The following is a 4,984-nucleotide window of genomic DNA, read 5'->3' as shown; positions in this document are numbered from 1 at the left end:
TTTCCTTTGAGAAGTTAAAACGTATGAAAGTCCAGTAAAGAGACATTGTCAAACTGTTCCTTCAGGCTGCATGTGTTCGATAAGTGTAAACGCATTTAAAAAAAAAAAAAAAAAAGAGAAACACCCCTGATTTAACCACGCTATATAACCAAATGACGGCTACAACGCGGTCGTCCAGTTTTGGGAGGGTGTCTATTTATATCCTCCTAGAATCACACCCCCCCCCCATGCCTGGTGCAGTACCCATCCGGCGTGCTTTGATCGCTGTGTACTTTGGACACAGCTGATAACAGATCGGGGTAAAGCGCCAATCACAGAATCTGAATCAGCGTGAGGAGAGGAGAAAAGAGCCGATAACCAGCAAGTGTGACAGGGGACATCGAACTGATAATCAGGGCACTGATAATTGGTGTCCTGATTATCAGTGCAGCCCCAACGGTGCCACCTCATCAGCACACATCGGTGAAGGAGAAAAATTACTTATTTGCAAAATTTTATAACAGTAAGGAAAAATTTTTTTTGTCAAAATGGTTTGTCTTTTTTCGTTTGTTTAGCAAAAAATAAAACCTCCAGCGGTGAATAAATACCACCAAAAGAAAGCTCCATTTGTGTCGAAAAAAAAATATAAAAATTTCATATGGGTACAGTGTTGCATGACTGTGCAATAGTCATTCAAAGTGCAACAGCGCTGAAAGCTGAAAATTGACCTGGGCAGGAAGGGGGAGAAACTGCCCAGTAGGCAAGTGGTTAAAGCATAAGGCAAACAACTTTTGGATAGAGTGGGGTGGGATTAGAACATTCTGCCAGATTTTATTGCGATCTATGCCCTTCGTTAGGGAATTTCACCTTTTCTATGTCCTGGTGACCAATATCACTGAAAGTTAAAGAAAATCACAAATGTTGGGCTGTCGCCAAAATAGCGGGGAAAACTTCCATGGGTGACACTAGATCTGGTGTCAACCAGGGATTTTTTCACTTTAGAGGGATTTCATCTTCCTTCCTGTTTTGGCAATGGGACAGGAAGTGAAGTAAAATCTATACAACGGTACACAGATGGCATAATCGTTCCTTTCGCGATCCAAAATAAAAAAGGAAGAAGGTTCAGCCTTTACTTCTACTTTAACCACTTCCATACCAGGCCATAGTAATATGACACCAGCTTGAACACCTCCTCTCTCCGAGTGGATGTCAAAAGATGTCCTCCGGTTCTCGCCGCTGCTGCGGACCCCCGTGGGCCCATCAGGGTACCCGAGTACCTGTCACCAGCCCATGCCTCACAGAATATTCGCTGGGGTGTTTGCTTTTCTAAATGGGGTTATTTTGTGAGTGTTTCCATTTTCCTGGTGCTCCAGGACCTTCAAAGGTGTGATAGGTTGTCAGGAAACGAAAAGCCTAATTTATGCTCCTAGAACTCCTGATGGTGCTCCCTGCATGTTGGGCCTTTCTATTGTAGCTAGGCTGTGTAAAAGTCTCACAGTGGTATCGCCATACTCAGGACAAGTAGCAGAATGTATTTTGGGGTGTAACTTTTGCTATGTACATGCTATGTGTTAGAAAAATCTTATAAAAATTGACAACTTTGTGTAAAAAAATAAATAAAAAATAAGTTTTCATTTACTTTCCACGTTTTCCAAAAACTTTTAGAAAAAGACATGTTCAAAAAAGACTTATTATGCCTAAAAAGAATATACCTTGGGGCATTTGCTTTCCAAAATGGGGCAATTCTGTGGGTAATTCCACCGTCCTGGTGCCCCAGGACCTTCAAAAGTGTGATAGGTAGGAATGAAATTAGATGTGTAATTTATGCTCCTAGAACACCTGATGGTGCTCCCTGCATGCTGTATGTGGCCAGGCTGTGAAAAAGTCTCACACATGTGGTATCGCCATACTCAGGAGTAGCAGAAAGTATTTTGGGGTGTAATTGGAAGTATGCTTATGCTGTGTGTGAGAAATAACATGACAATTTTGTGTAAAGAAAAAAAAAAATTCTTAAAATTTTCCAAAGAATTGTGGGGAAAAAAAAATACAAACTTCAAAAAAACGCACCATGCCCCTTACTAAATACCTTGGACTGTCTACTTTCCAAAAATTGGGGGGTAGTTGTACTGTCCTGACATTTCAGGGGTTCACAAAATGAGATAGGCCGTCAGTACATCAGGTGTGATCAATTCTTAATGATTAGCACCATAGCTTGTAGACTCTAACTTTCACACAGACCAAATAATATACATGAATTTGGGTTATTTTTACCAAAGGTATGTAGCAGTATAAATTTTGGCCCAAATTTATGAACAGAAATTACTTATTTGCCAAATGTTATAATAGAAACAAAAAAAGTGTTTTTTTTTTCAAAATTTTCACTATTTTTTTTTTACTTTACTTTTTAATCGCAAAGAATAAAAATAGGATTTTTAAAATAGCTTACCTGTAAAATCCTTTTCTTGGAGTACATCATAGGACACAGAGCCTCAAGTAATTACTTAGTGGGTTATGGGCCTACCTTCAGGTGTTGACGCTGGTATAACCAATACAGGAAGTTGACTCCCCTATATAACCCCTCCTCCTTCCAGGAGTCCTCAGTTTTTGTAGCCAAGCAATATAAGCAATATACTCTCACCCCATAAAACAGAAGGGCGGGAGCTCTGTGTCCTATGATGTACTCCAAGAAAAGGATTTTACAGGTAATCTGTTTTAAAAATCCTATTTTCTTTATTGTACATCATAGGACACAGGGCCTCAAGTAATTACTTAGTAGGACGTCCCATAGCAATGCTACTTGAGGGGAGGGAGACACAACCCGTAGGGCACCCCCAGACCTTGAGGAATTATACTGCTGCTTGCAGCACACTGCGCCCGAAAGCGATATCCTCATTCCATTTTACATCTACTTGATAAACTTTTGTAAATGTATGCACTGAAGACCAAGTCGCGGCCTTGCAGATCTGGAGGCCTGGTGACGCACTGCCCAAGAAGCACCAACAGCTCTGGTAGAGTGCGCCTTAACTTGAAAAGGGGGAATCTTTCCCTTTAAATCACAAGTTCGAATTATAACTTGCCGAATCCACCTAGCCACAGTGGATTTTGATGCTGCCTGTCCTTTAGGACCATCTGGCAGAATAAATAAGATATCAGTCTTACGAATCTGAGCAGTTTTCTTTAAATAGATCTTCACTGCTCTCACCACATCAAGACAACGTAGTGACTTTTCTTCCTTGGAACATGGTTTTGGAAAAAACGATGGCAGGACAATGTCTTCATTCAGATGAAAGCCTGAAACCACTTTTGGCAAAAAGCCTGGACGAGGGCGTAACACCACTCTGTCCTCATGAATAACCAAATATGGCTCTTTACAGGAAAGAGCAGCCAGCTCTGAAACCCTCCTTGCTGAGGATATAGCAACCAAAAATATCAGCTTCTTAGTCAGAAGGACTAAGGGAACATGCTGTAATGGTTCGAATGGCGGTTTTTGTAACACTGACAAAACTAAATTCAAGTCCCAAGGGCTTAAGGGTGATTTAACTGGCGGAATAATCCGCATCACTCCTTGCATGAAACCCCGGACTAAAGAATGCGTAGCAAGTGGTCTTTGAAATAAAATTGATAAGGCTGAGACTTGGCCCGTAGCCTCCCTGATGGTAATCCCAAGTGTGGCTGTAATCCCAAGTGTGGCTCTGGGTTAAATTTCAGTCCCATTAGCGGTAACCCCGAGCCACACTCTGGATTACATTGCAGGATCCTGGTGCGGTGTTACTTACCTTGTCCCCAGGATCCTGCGATGTCCCCCGCTGTGTCTGCGGGCTCCGTCTCCTCTGAAGCCTCTCCGTACCAGGCTCCGTTCCCTGCGAGCGTCGCACGGGGCAGAGCCTGGCTGCAAATTCAAAAAAAATGTAAAAATCATAACACATACAGTACTGTAATCTTACAGATTACAGTACTGTATGAAATTATTTCACATCACTTTTGTCCCCAGTGCTTTGGCCCATGCCCTGCATGCAGTTTTATGTTATATATACTGTTCTTTCTGCTTGGAAACTGGAGATTGTCCATAGCAACCAAAAAGTATCCCTTTATGTCAAAAGTGGCTTTAGACCAGCTAGAAAACATTGATAGTAAATTAGAACACTTGCAGAATTGAGCGATAGTGAATCGTGGGGAAATTTATTTTATTATTATTATATTTTTTTGTTTTTTAATTATTTATATTTATTTATTATATTATAATTTATGTTTTTGTGTTTCAAACTGCATCATACCCGTGATATCTACTAGACTCTTGTTTGGACAGATTTAAGTGTGTTATTGTTAAGAATTACAGGCCTACAATATAAAATGCCAAATTTCCATGCAAATTAATTGTACCGCTTTCAGCACCTAAAATCCGAAATAATCATACCGCCAGGGAGGTTAATAGTACTCAGGGCCAACTTCATCTCTACGCCTACTTGTAGAAAGGCAAGAATTCTGCCTCTAATATATCTCCGAGGGTGCCAACCCTTGGATTCACACCAGGAAACATAAGCTTTCCAGACTCCATAATATATAGCTCTAGAAGCTGGCTTCCTAGCATTAAAGTAGAAATAACTGCCCTGGAAAGCCCACGTCTTTTCAGAACGTGGATCTCAATAGCCAGGCCGTTAAATTTAGCATTCATAAAGTAGGATGGAATATCGGCCCCTGTGAGAGCAGGTCTGGCCTTAGTGGAAGGGACCACAGATCCACCACTGCCATCTTTACGACCTCTGCATACCATGACCTTCTGGGCCATTCTGGTGCTGCCAGAATTACTGGTTTTCCTAACAGCTTGATCCTGCAAAGAAGTCGAGGCAGCAACTGAATAGGGGGAAATGCATAGATCAGTAAAAGCTGATCCCACAGTATCAACGCATCTGTTCTGCATGCGAATGGATCCTTTGTTGTGGACACAAAGTTGACTAACTTTATGTTGCACTGGATGCTAGAAGATCTATATCCAGAGTCCCCCATC

The sequence above is a fragment of the Aquarana catesbeiana genome, linkage group LG09 (assembly GCF_042186555.1).
Source record: "Aquarana catesbeiana isolate 2022-GZ linkage group LG09, ASM4218655v1, whole genome shotgun sequence".
NCBI classification, from domain to species: Eukaryota; Metazoa; Chordata; class Amphibia; order Anura; family Ranidae; genus Aquarana; species Aquarana catesbeiana.
The sequence above is the reverse complement of the archived record's forward strand: the minus strand, read 5'-3'. Positions refer to the sequence as shown.